The 13,375-nt window shown below is 44.8% G+C and overlaps 1 long non-coding RNA gene across 1 annotated transcript in view; it reads right to left on the bottom strand.

The window, feature by feature from the left end:
* Positions 1-13,375, bottom strand: part of LOC311582864 — an 82,898-nt gene that overhangs the window by 17,837 nt on the left and 51,686 nt on the right. The window contains exon 3 of the long non-coding RNA XR_014774286.1: positions 2,772-2,861. This is a non-coding gene — a long non-coding RNA (uncharacterized lncRNA). The remainder of the gene's footprint in view (positions 1-2,771; positions 2,862-13,375) is intronic.

Below are 13,375 nucleotides of genomic sequence, written 5' to 3'. Positions count from 1 at the left end.
GGCACAACCTTTAATCTGGGCCAAACCATCTGCTGGAAGCATACGTACATAAGGACAATGGAAGAAGGAAGGGCTCGTTCAGCCTTTGCCCGACTGCCCTCACTTTGTCAGCACATCCATTTCTTGGATTCCAGCTTATACAGAAGAGCAGCTGAGACACCCAGCCTTGTGTGACTGAGAAACTACTATATTCTTGAACTTTCTATTCACAGGTGGCCATTGTTGTATTGGTTAGACTGAAGCCTGTAAGTCATTCCAATAGATTATATGTATGTATGAATATATGTATGTTTGTCTGTAATGTATGTATGCGTGTGTGTATGTATATCAGAGAGCGTGAGAGAGAGAGTCTTTCCATAAGTTCTGTGACTCTAGAGGATCCTGACTAGTAAATCATAAGCATGTCTTCTGGCTTCTACACCCATGATAGCATGAGTACACCCAACCATACTCACAAACATCACACATGCATGCACACGCACACACACACACATACACATATCACAAGTAAAGTTTTCTCTCATTTTTTAAGTTTCTGTGTACAATGAAGAGTTTGAAAAATGTATTCACCATTTCACAGACTGACAACTGTTCTGGGAGACAGCACTCCACTGTCCTTCCTGGTGCTCAGAGGGGTCCCTTGTCCTGAGCGATGTAATGTTCTACATTGAGATGACTATTTGAAAGCTGGGCATTGTGGTGTGCCTGTATGTCTGCAATCCCAGAACTTGGGGTCTGGAAGCAGAAGGATCAGAAGTTCAAGTCCTGCTTTGACAGCAAATCAAGTACGAAGCCACCTTGGGTTACATGATGCTCAATAACAACAACAATGCTAATGACAGCAATGGAGTTAGAAAGATGGCTCAGCAGTTAGCAACTCATACTGCTGTTGCAGAGGACCTGAGTTCAGTTCTCAGCACGGTACTTCTACATATCAGGTGTAAAAGTACAGTTTTCCATGCCTGCCCTAGCTCCCGGATAATGACACAGAGGCCTATCATATTTACTAAAAGCTTTAAGCACAGCTGGGTATGGTGGCACACACTTGTAATTCCAGCACTCAGGGAGGCAGAGGCAGGAGAATCACTGTGGCATTGAAGCCAGCCTGGTCTACAGAGTGAGTCCAACACAGCCAACCCAAAACAGAGAAGGCCTGTCTCGAAAAACCAAAAAAGGCTTCAGGCACTAAAGCTGGGCAGATACTGAGCTATTCTATCCCAACTATCCCTGCCATGTGGCCATTACCTGCCATCTCAGTCTCTTCCTGGGTTTTCCTTCTTCATCTGTGTCCTCATGGCAACTCTGCCTCTCTCTGCCCCACCTGGTACCCTCTCACTGGCATTGAAAGTCCTGCCTTATCCTCTCCTGCCCAGCTATTGGCTGTTTAGCTCTTTATTAAGCCAATCATACCAAAACAGGAGATGCTTCATAATAATGATAATGCCAAGGTTTGTACTACAACCAGGTCTCTGGGTACAGAAATCAGCATTTGAATACGCAGTGCACAAGAGCATCTTCCAGCAGTCAGCTGGTTTACAACTGCTTGTAATTCCAGATCTAGGGAATCCAACATCTCTGAATTCTGCCTGCACACACAAGTACGTACCCACACATAGATATACACATATATACATACTTAAAAACAATAAAAATAAATCTCAGAAAAATGCATACTTAGATGAAATTTAAAAGGTAATTTAAAGAACTTCTTTCTTTAAAAATTTAACTGGCACAAGCCAGGCAAGGTGGTGCAGACTTGTAATCCTAGCACTCTGGGAGGCAGAAACAGGTGGATCTCTGTGAGTTCAAGGCCAGCCTGGTGTACAAAGAGAGTCTAGAACAGCCAATGCTACACAGAGAAACCCTGTCTCAAAAAAAAAAAAATGCTGGGCGGTGGTGGCCCCTTAAATCTCAGCACTTAGGGAGGCAGAAGCAGGTAGATGTCTGAATTTGAGGCCAGCCTGGTCTATAAAGCAAGTCTAGGACAGTCAAGGCTACACAGAGAAACCCTGTCGCAAAAACCAAACCAATCAATCAAACAAACAAACAAATTAACTGGCACATAATTATACATATCTGTGGATGATAATGTCATATTTTAGCATATTATCTTAGGTCTACCTGATTCATTCTGATTAAATAATGAGTATGCCTACTTATCAATAATAGCAACTCATTATTTGTAGAATAAATATCCCAGCACCATAAAAAATAAGAAAAGGGAAAGGGAGGAAAGGTAGAAAGGAGTGAAAGAAAAATCAGAATTACCCCTAGCCATGGAGGCGCAGCCTGAAATCACAGCACTTGGGAGGGGGAAGTAAGAGGATCCAGACTTCAAGGCCAGGGTTTCTCTGTGTAGCCTTGGCTGTCCTGGACTTGCTTTATACACCAGGCTGGCCTCTGCCTCCTGAGTGCTGGGATTAAAGGCATACGCCACCACACCCGGCACCAGCTCTACTACATAGCCAGCCTGGAATACATGAGACTCTACCTCAAAATACCAAAAACAGAAAAGAAAAGAAAAATATAAAAATTTTAAAAAATTTCATTGCTAACTAATAAATGATTGATGACAACGATGAGGATGAGGAGGACAACAATAATGACAGCGTGTTGCCACTTGTTGCTTAGAGCGTTTTCCAGGAGATGCTTTCCTGTACCAGTGCTTCTTAGCTCTGTCTCTTCAGAAAATATAGCCCACATAGCCCTACTCTGGAATTGTAGGAAATCTAGATTGCAAGTTAACATTAGACAGGATCTGTGTTTCTTACCTGAGTATTTCTTATCCTAGAACAGAGGTCGCTTTTGGTAAAGGGTTTGGTGAACTTGGCACACAGCTGCCTCTTCTAGAGTTTCGGCTCCTATGGTGTTAAAAATAAAGACATGACGAGAGCGAGGTCTTTGTACCAGCATTCTAATCTGGTGTCCTGCAGAGCCTCCAAGCCACTTCCCTCAGGCTGTGGAAGGGTGGAGTCCACCCACAGAGCTGGCTCTCTCTAGTACCTACTGCAGAACACGTGGGTGACAGTTCAAATTGGGCTGTAGGGCATCCGGTGCCTTTCTCTGGCCAGCAGGGCAGCATAGCACCTTCTTGCCCAGTGAGAAACCACAGATGTAAGGGTTTGCTTTTCTACTTTTTCCCCTACATAACCTTAATTAGCCTCAGACTTCCTGTGTAGTTAAGGGTGATCTTGAACTTCTATCTCCTGAGTCCTGGGGCTATGAGTATGCATTGTCACCCTTGGCTTGGAAAAAAATGTTTTGTTTTTATTTATTCATTTTTACATCCCTATTGAAGCCCGCTCCCTCCTATTCTCCCTGCCCCACCCTCCCACCCTCTACCCCTTTAGAAAGGGGGACCCCAACAACAACAGTGCGCCCCAGCACTTCAAGTTGCATCAGGACTAAGTGCATCCTCTTCTACTGAGGCCCAACAAGGCAGCCCAGCCAGGGGAAAGTCAGCCAAAAGCAGGCAACAGAGTCCATGTCAGAGATAGCCCCTGCTCTTTTTGCTAGGGGACCCTCATGAAGACCAAGCTGCCCATCTGCTACACATGTATAGGGGGGCTTGGTCCAGTCAATGCATGCTTTTTGGTTGGTGGTTCAGACCCTGTGAGCCCCCACGGTTCTCGGTTAGCTGACTCTGTTGGTCTTGTGGAGTTACTGCCCCCTCAAGTTCCCTCTCTCCTTCTCCCAACTCTTCCACAAGGCTCTCCTGAGTCAGCCTAATGTTTGGCTGTGGATCTCCGCATCTGTTTCGATCTGCTGCTGAGTGGAGCCCCTCAGAGGACAGTTACGCTAGTCTCCTGTCTGCAAGCATAGTAGAGTATAGTTAATATCGTCAGGGGTTGGCTCTCTCCCATCGGGTGGCTCTCAATCATTGACTGGCCCTTCCCTCAGTCTCTGTTCCATCTTTATCCCTGTACACCTTGTTGGCAGTGTAAATTTTGGGTTGAAGGTTTTGTGGGTGGGTTAGTGTCCCCCTCCCTCCACTGGAAGTCTATCCTGGGTATAGGACGTGGCCACTTCAGTCTCCATATCCCCTGATACTAGGACCCTCAACCAGAGTCACCCCCACGTCCTCCCAGGAGCCTACCCCTTCTTGGCTCTCCAGCTCGTCCCAGAGAGTCCCCACCTCCCAATGGTGTCCCTTCTCAGGCTTTTCTGTTTTGTTTGAGGTGGGTTTGGTTTTGGTTTTTCAAGACAGGGTTTCTCTGTGTAGCCCTGGCTATCCTGGAACTTTCTCTGTAGACCAGGCTGGCCTCTAAATCAGAGATCTGCCTGCCTCTGCTTCCTGAGTGCTGGGATTAAATGCATATGCCACTACCCAGCTATGAACACAGGTTTTATGTGAATCCAGATCTGACAATTCTCCCCCTGAAAGCTGGGGCAGAAAGGCATTGATACCCTGAGCAGACTGTGGTGCTGGGGATGGAACCCAGGGCTTTGTGCATGCTAGGCAAGCACTCTGCAAACTGGGCTTCATCTCCAGGCCAGAGGGCTTACTTTTAAAATGTAAATCCCCCTGCATTCTGACTTTTAACACAAAGCATCAAAGGAGAACATGGCAAGCAAGATGACTCCTTGAGCAAAGGCACTTGACATCCAAGAGTTCAAGTCCCAGGATGTATGTGAAGGTGACAGAAGAGAACCAACCCTACAAAGCTGTCTTCTGACCTCCATATGAGTGTCATGATTTGTAATCTCTCAACCTTCATTGGCTCCTCTGTGTGTGTGTGTGTGTGTGTGTGTGTGTGTGTGTGTGTGTGTAGGGGGGCAGCGGGGTGGGGGAGGTGTAGGGCACAGATGAGAGACAGAAAGAGATAAAAGCAAGGGGGCAATGCTTGGAATCCCATCCAGTCAGCATTTTTATTCACCAAATCAAATTGCTCCTTCACTCTGAGTTCAGTCTTAAATTATGTTTGATCCGCAGAATTGGCTTTACGTTTGAGTCACAGCTCAGGAAGCAAGAAGCATGCTTCTGCTGGTGCCTGCCTGGTCACGTTTCTAGACACCAGCTGCCAAGGAACACAAGGTGGGAGCACCAGGAGGCATGCAGGATGCTCAGCCAAACACCAGCTACTGGTAAGCAATGGAGGACAAGACTGAAGAGGGAAAGGAAGCAGAGCCTGTGGGCAGAGGGAGCCACTACTCTTCCACGGCAGGTGGGGCCAGGCCTGTGAAGTAAATCATGGCTGGGCCAGGAGCTTGTGGTGAAAGCCAATGCCAGAGAGTCACTGTTTGTAATTCCTTGACAATGTTTAATGATCTGCAGTCAGAAAGATATATTTCGAGAATCATTTGCTGATTAAAAAAAGAAGGAAACATTTATTTCCCCCTGCTGAATGAAATGGCACAACCACCACTAACAGTTTTTCCAAGCTGTAAAGGAGTCTTCATTGCTATGCATGAGACCGCATAAAATGGGGTATAGATTAACCCGGGACTCAGAAAGGGGAGTGGAGGCAGGAGAGTTAGAAATTCAAAATAAAGCAAAGAATGGTATTATATGGCTTTAATCTCAGCACTCAGGAGGCAGAGGCAGGTGGATCGCTGTGAGTTCAAGGCTGGCCTGGTCTACAAAGTGAGTCCAGGACAGCCAAGGCTACACAGAAAAACCTTGTCTTGGGGAAAGGGGGGTCCAACAACAACAAAAAGAAACTCAAGGCCATCTTCTACAACACCAGGAGTACCAGACCAAATTGACCCTGTTAAAAAAAAAAAGTCAAACGTTTTAGCCTTGGGAACTGGCCCAGTATAAACAGTGCTTGCCTTACAGGCATGAGGACATGAGTTCTAGCACCAGAACCCATGTAAAGAAGCTCAGTGTGGTAGCACACACATGTAATCCCAGTGCTGGGTAATAATGAACTCCAGGCTAGTGAGAAACCCTGACTGAAAAAGCAAGCTGGATAGCGCCTGAGGACCAATGCTCAAAGTTATCCTATTGCTTCTGCTTCTACATACACCCATGTTCACACACACACACACACACACACACCACCACCACCACCACCACCACCACCACCACAACAACAACAACAAAAGTTCTTTTTAGTCAGGACATAGAAGAAACAGTCTGAAGGATGGAAGTCAGTGGTCTCAGGAAGAATTCAGGCAAGAATATCAGGCGTGTGTAAGAGCCTTCAGGCTCAAGTTCAACAGCAATTTTTTGTTGTTGTTTTTGTGTTTGGGGTTTGTTTTTTGTTTGTTTGCTTGTTTGGTGTGTGTGTGTGTGTGTGTGTGTGTGTGTGTGTGTGTGTGCGCGCGTTGATTCTTTTTTAAAATCACTCTACAGCCTAATCCCAGGCCCAGTCCTGTCCTCATGACCCCCTTCCCCCATTCCTCCCTCTCCTTCTCAGAGAAAGGGGTCCCCTAAGGGGTACCAACCCACCCCAGCACCTCAAGTGCATCCTATCCCACTGAGGCCAGACAAGGCAGCTCAGCTAGGAGAGAGGGATCCAAAGGCAGGCAACAGAGTCAGAGATAGCCCCTACTCCCATTATTAGGGGACCCATGTGATGGCCATGCTGCACATCTGTTACATATGTGTAGGAAGGGGTCTAGGTTCAGCCTTTACAAGCTCTTTTGTTGGTGGCTCAGTCTCTGTGACCCTCCCCCTTTGGGCCCAGGTTACTTTACTCCGTAGGTCTTCTTGTGGTGTCCTTGACCTCTCCAGCTCCCTCAATCCTTCCTTCCACTCTTTCACACAACTCCCCAAGCTCATCCTACTGTTTGGCTGTGGGTCTCTGAATCTGTTTCCATGAGCTGCTGAATGAAGCTCTCAGAAGACAGTTATGCTGGCTCCTGTCTGCAAGTATAGCAGAGTCTATTAATAGTGTCAGGTTGGCTCTCTCTCATGGGTCTCAAGTTGGGTCAGTCACTGGCTTGCCATTGCTCTGCTCCAGCTTTATCTCTACCACTCCTGGGCATGTACACAAAAGATGCTCCATCATACCACAAAGACACTTTGTTGTGTCACATAAGCCACTCAGACACCAATCTCAGTCAGATATGGATGGTTTACTGAATGCAACACCCCAAGACTGGCCATAGTCAGGGGCACAATCCAGGCTCAGGAGCCAGACTGGGATAGTGGCCTATTTCTAAGTCAGGGTGTTAATAAGAAAAATCATAATCAGGTAACAACCAAGTAACCAGGTTGAGAAGCAAAGGGAAGGCAGTGTTACATCATTTTTGACTGGCTAAACACAAGAAGAATTGATTTTGTTCTGAGTACATTGTATCCATGTAGCTAGACAATGCATTCTAAGTTGATTGGCTAGGATATAGGCTTAGGGACTTTCCAGTTCCCCACTGTTCCAGGAGAAGGGAACATAGCAGGGTATTGTGGATTTTGTTTAAATAGAGCATATATCAGTAATTCAAGCAGAACATTCAACAAGTATTTAATTGTAAGTAAAATGTTATTCAAGTTTGGTAGAGCCCAAGAACCTAAACCTTACCTCACCTCATGATCAAAATAGAGACTTAAAAACAAAATGGTTTCTGTTATCCTAAAGACAAAAGCAAGTATTAACAGAGGAGCTACAGTTTTAAGTAAGTTACAACAACTTGTTCAACTATACTCATTGTAGCCTTATTCATAATAGGCAGAAACTTGAAATAACCTAGATGTCCCTCAACTGAGGAGTGGATAAAGAAACTGTGGTACATTTACACAATGGAATACTACTTAGCGATTAAAAACAAAGACATCATGCAATTTGCAGGCAAATGAATAAAACTAGAAAAGATCCTCTGAGTGAGGTAACTCAGACCCAGAAAGACACACATGGTATGAACTCACTTAAAAATGGACATTAGCCATAATGTATAGAAGAACTTTAATTCAAAACATGGCTGTGGTGGCAACAGATCACATCCAAAGACCTTCTAGGTCTGTGTAATCATACTGGAATACAAACATGCCTTTAATCTAGGAAACAGAGGCAAGCAACTCTGAGTTCAAGGCCAGCCTGGTATAGAGCAAGTATCATGTAAAGAAAAGCTTGGTTCCAGGCATGGTGGCACATGCCTTTAATCACAAACAATGAAGGTAAAGTTAGTTTGTAGGAGGAAGAACCCATGTTTGAAAATAATGTCTACTGAGTAGCAGAAATGATGACAAATGAGAGAAGACATCACAGAATAGAATATGCCCAACTTTCTTAGAAAGAGAGAGGAAAGAGAAGCTGCTTAAGGGGCAACACAGAGAATGAAAAGAGATGAGGAGGTTTTGCTGGGAGAGTTTTACAGAGAGAGGTTGAATGAGAGAACAAGCCAGACACGGGTGAAGACAGAAGGAGCCAGAGGATTAGAGCAGATTGCTGGAGTTAGTTTGAGGCCAAGCAGAGCAAGTCAGAGGCAGAGAGAAAAGTCAGATTGAATAAATTAGTTGGGAGAGGAGTTTAAGCCAGAACAGCTGAGTTGAACCAACCAGTTGTGAGCTCAGAAAGAACAAGAAAGGGTGATCTTATTAAGCAGTAAGTCTCAGAGGCTGAAAACATTGTAGGCCTAGGTTAGATGATACAGAGGCTAGAAGCTTCCAGGACTAGTCCTAGGTTAGCAGACAGAGGCAGTGAGCCTCCAAAACAACAACTGAAACAGGTGAATAAAAGTTCCTTTTACAATAATGTACTGGATAACTGCGCTAAAATCCACAGACCCAAAGAATCCAAGGAGGGCCCAAGGGAGGATGTTTGAATCTCACTCAGAAGAGGAAATAAAATAGACATCTGAAGTAGATGGAGGGAGGGAGCTGTGTGGGAGAGCGGGAAAGATAACGGGGCTGGGATTAGATGTGGCGAGGGGAGGGGAGGACCAGGAAAGAGACCAGGAAATCTGTGGGGGAGCATCTCTGGGACAGGGGAGACTCCCAGAGTAAATGAGGTGATCCCAGCTGAAGTTGCCACCTCCTGCAGCCAGGTGTGACTTTCAGTGGAAGAAGAGGGACACCAACCCACCTATAAAACCTTCAACCCAAATGTGCCCTGCTTACATGAAAGGTCAGCAGCAGTTCTTGAAAATGGGAAAGATGGCTGGGTGTGGTAGCACATGCCTTTAATCCCAGCACTGGAGATCTCTGTTAGTTCAAGGCCAGCCTGGTCTACAAAGTGAGTTCCAGGACAGCCAGAGCTACACAGAGTGACATGCCATTAATCCCAGAAAACCAGCTATAGGCAAGCCTGAAGGGCATCTTCTTAATTAGTGATTGATGGGGGAGGGTCCAGCCCATTGTGGTAGTGCCATCTCTGTGGTCCTGGGTTCTAGAAGAAAGCAGGCTGAGCAAGCCTTGGGGAGCAAGCCAGTAAGTAACTTCCCTCCACTGCTTCTACTTCAACTTCTGACTCCAGGATCCTGTCCTGCTTGAGTTCCTGTCCTGACTTTCCTCGGCAGGAATAGTGATGTGGACCTGTAAGCCAAATAAACCCTTTCTGCCCCAACTTGCTTTTTGTTTTGGCCTTTTTTTTTTTCACAGCAATAAGAACACTAAGACAGTGTGTGTGTGTGTGTGTGTGTGTGTGTGTGTGTGTGTGTGTGTGTGTGTGTGTGTGTAAATGGAAAGAGAAGGGAGGGAGAGTGAGAAGGTTATGGAATACATATGACATGAGAACAGAGGGAAGGGCAGTGAATATTTGCAGAATGGAAAGGGAACAGTAAGAGATTAGAAGAGGGCACTGAATAATATATATGTATATATGTATATATACTATAATGTAAAAGTGTCTTTTATCACCAGATGTAATTGTCATCTCTGAGACTTACTGCTGAATAAGCTCACCCTTTTTCTAGCTCTTTCTGAATTCTGTCTGACTGGTTCAGCTCAGCTGTTCTGGCTCAAATTCCTCTCCAAACTGACTGATTCAATTTGGCTTCTCGCTGGAGTGCTCTGCTTGGAAAATTGCCCCTGATCTGCTGGAACTGAACTGCACCAAGCTGAACTCCACTGAGCTCACTCCCAAGTAACTGCTCAATTCAGCTGCACTGCACTCAACTGACTGAATGGAATCCAACTCTCTGAACGCACTCTGCACTGTGCTCAGTGAACTGACTGAACTGCAGCAAACTGCAAGAACCCAGCTGACGACTCCATGAACTGAACCCTCTCTATGCTGCTCTTAAATAGCCTCTTTCCTGTCTGTTCTCATGAGCGTTGGGCATTCTATCTCTGAATCACTCTGTCAAATATTTCTCTGATTTGTCACTTACTCTGCCCCTTATTAGATGTCATTGTTTGGGGTTAAAGGTATGCACTAAAGGCATGTCTGTATCCCAGCCAGAGAGATTTAAGGTGTGTGGTGTGTCTGCATCCAGCCAGATCAAACAGACCTACCTAGAAGGTCTTTGGACATGACCCTTGCCAGAGCAGCCTTGTTACTGGATTAAAATCCCTCTACATTATTTGAGATCTATTATCTTAACTTTTAAATTTAATATAAAAAGGTATGCCAGGGCAGTGATGATGCACGCCTTTAATACCAGCATGAGTTAATCCAGGCAACAGAGAGGCAGAGGCAGCCAGATCTCTGTGAGTTTCAAGCCAGTCTAGTCTACAAAGAAAGACCCTCTCTGGGGGGTAGGGGGAGGGGGCTGTATTTCCTGTGTGCCCTTGAATTTGTCACACCACTCAGAAAGCCATTCTGACCTTAGTTCCACTGTAGAGCATCCCCCAAGGGCCTTAAAGGATCCCCTTGGGACAAGGACCTTGTAAACTTCACAGAACACCTCTGTTCTTGCCTCACTGCAATGGAGGGCATGTGGAAATTCTGTACTGCAAAGAACAGTAAGTTAGTCAGCTTTGATTGCTAACAACATACCAGAGGTCATCATCATGAAGGAGGAAAAGCTTACTTTAGCACATAGCTCGTGGCCAATGACCCCCCAAGGGAAGGGAGAACTACAAGTCTGCAAGTCCATTGACTGTGTTTGTCAAGGTAGAGAAAGACCAGGTGCTACACACAGACAGACAGGCACAGTCCTACATGCCTGTAATCTCAGTGATGGAGAGGCAGAGACAGGAGGGTCCCTAAGCTCACTAGACAGTCACTCTAGAAATCAGTGAGCTCCAGGTTCAGTGACAGACCTTGTCTCAAAAAATAAAAACTATCTGGGCTTAGAGAGATGGCTCAGATATTAAGATCACTTGTTCTTGAAGAGGGCCTGAATTTGGATCCCAGCACTTGGGATGGGATGTCTCACAACCATTTGTATCTCAGATCTAGGGGATCTGGTGCCCTCTTCTGGCTTCCGCAGGCACCTGAACTCACATGCATACACACACACATAGAGATACACATAAATCAAAAGAAAAATAAATGTTAAAAAAAAAAACAAGGAGCAATTGAGAAAGACAATGAACATCTGCCACTGGTCTATACACTCATTTGTACATATACTCACACACACACCCCGCCACATATGAGTATCCTTAAGTCCTCCAAAGAAGCCTTTTGATTGGTAGACAGACAAACCATCTCTCTGCGTTATAGTATGGAAGATCAGCTGTCTTGCTCAATGTCAGAAACCTGTGAATAGAAGGTTCTATCTTGTGTCCATAGCATAGCAGTAAAAATGTCCTCCCAGTACGCATGACAGCTGCCACATAGAAAGAAGGTGCCACTAATAGAACTCCATAACATGGCGTTTATTTCTAAAAAGCCGTCTGTCACATGACTGCATTTTAGCAAACTTGGTACTAAAACTTTCCCAAAGTTTAAGCTATAGTGCATTTTTTTTCTGAGATAGAATCTCAAAGCTAGTCTTGAACTAACTGTGTTGCTGAGGATGACCTTAAATCTCCCAGCCTCTTCCCTCCACTTCCCAAGGACTGAGATTACAGGTTTCGGCCACTATACCTGGCTTGTATATTCTCTGATTAAATAATTTCAGAGAGCCTATTTAAGTTCAGAACAAGAAGCATCATTTCTGTATCTACCTTTAATAAGCAGCTGTTTTCCAACTCTGCTCTGAACAGCAGACTTGCACAGAGAACTGAATTCCAAGACAAGGCACTGAACAGAACCTCCCAGTATTTAACACCCAATGATTCCACAGTGAAATAGCCCAGTCTTGAGGTCTCTCTCACATGAAGTGATACCCTGGACATGACACTTACACAGTGATACTTCTTTCTTTTCCGATAAGGAAAGAAACTCTCTTGGGGTTGTGACTGTGGCTCAGTTAATAGGGCACTTCTTTAGCATGCACAAAGCCCTAGGTTCCCTTCCCATCACCACACAAACTCCATGTGCTGGTGCAAGCCTGTAATCCCAGCACTCTGGAGGTGAAGATATGAGGATCAGAAGCTCAAGGTTGGTGCTGGAGAGATGGCTCAGTGGTGAAGAGCACTGGACTGCTCTTCTAAAGGGCAGAGGTTCCATTCTCAGCACCAACATGGCAGCTCATGAGCATCTGTAACTGCAGTAGCAAGGAATCTGATGACCTCATCTGGCCTTCTCCCGCACCAGGCACGGATATGGTGCACAGACATGCATGCAATAAAACACTCACACACATAAGATAAAATAAAAATAAATTTTAACTAAAATAAGCTAAAAGACATCTTTGGTTACATAACAAGTTTGAAACCAGCCTAGGCTACATGAGATCCTGCCTTAGAGAATAAAAGGACCAAGAGAAGGGCCTCTGAGCAGCTGCCCAGAGCATTAGGCTGTTGTGGTCAAATATTTACTTAAAAGACTACATTGATTTGCAGATTGGACCTGACCACTATGAGCTCTTCCTCCTGGTGACATTTCTATTTAAGATATTGATTAAAGACTTTTTATTCAGGAAGCATTTTTCTTGTCAGTTCAGTTATGCTGGCTTTTGTAATAAGCTAATTTGATTTCCTTTTTTAACCTTTGTTTGATTAGGGGAACAGACATTTGCATTAAAATTCAAGAGAGATGAAGTCTATCATCGATCTTGACTTCCTCGTGGACCTCTTGTACTCAGGGAAAGATGATTTAGAGAATGTCAAGAGTCTTGTGACAACCATAATGAGATAGGGGAAAAAAATCACTCCAGACGCATAAAGCATCGAGGGCGTATTTGACAGAAAGGGCAATCACATTTGCTAGATATGTTTTAGAGAAATCAAATTCAGGAAGTTTAATTTTGTTCTGTGGCCAAGTCATTAAAAGATCCATGAGATAAGCTACCATTAATAAAGTATTTGGAAGTTAAACCAAAACATCCTACAACAGTTGACGAGGTTAAAAAACAAGACAAAACACATGCATCATTGCTTGAAACAAAGCTTGCTTACTTACTATAAAGGTCAGCAGAAAATTCTAGTTGTGTGTGCACACACATGAGGTGTACACACATGCATTCAGATGTGTTCGTGTGGAATGTGTGCACATGTGTA

The sequence above is a fragment of the Acomys minous genome, assembly GCF_964271855.1.
Source record: "Acomys minous genome assembly, chromosome: 14".
Taxonomy (NCBI): domain Eukaryota; kingdom Metazoa; phylum Chordata; class Mammalia; order Rodentia; family Muridae; genus Acomys; species Acomys minous.
The sequence above is the reverse complement of the archived record's forward strand: the minus strand, read 5'-3'. Positions and strand labels throughout refer to the sequence as shown.